This window comes from Geospiza fortis, unplaced genomic scaffold, assembly GCF_000277835.1.
Source record: "Geospiza fortis unplaced genomic scaffold, GeoFor_1.0 scaffold50, whole genome shotgun sequence".
In the NCBI taxonomy this organism is placed as follows: Eukaryota; Metazoa; Chordata; class Aves; order Passeriformes; family Thraupidae; genus Geospiza; species Geospiza fortis.
In genome coordinates, this window is record NW_005054382.1 from 948,575 (window position 1) to 948,909 (window position 335).

The following is a 335-nucleotide window of genomic DNA, read 5'->3' on the forward strand; positions in this document are numbered from 1 at the left end:
GTAATTATTGCAACGCTTATGTATAAATGATCATTTTGGGAGATGATTGAGGCATATGACAACTTTAAAAGAATGGTTTTCCTGCAGTGTTTTGTTGTTACTATGCAAGTGGTGAATACTGCCTGTGTAGAGAAAAGATAAATTGAATATCAGCTTTAAAGATTTGCTCGATAATTTATAACCATGCTTTAGGTATCTTTTGAAAAAGATGCTTTAATGCACTTTGTTCAGTAATGGGTCCAAAATAAAATGGTCCCAAGCTCAGCTTCAGGTTTTTTAAATACTGATTCTCCAGGTACAAAGCTCTACTACAGTTTGCCTTATGGTTGTATCAA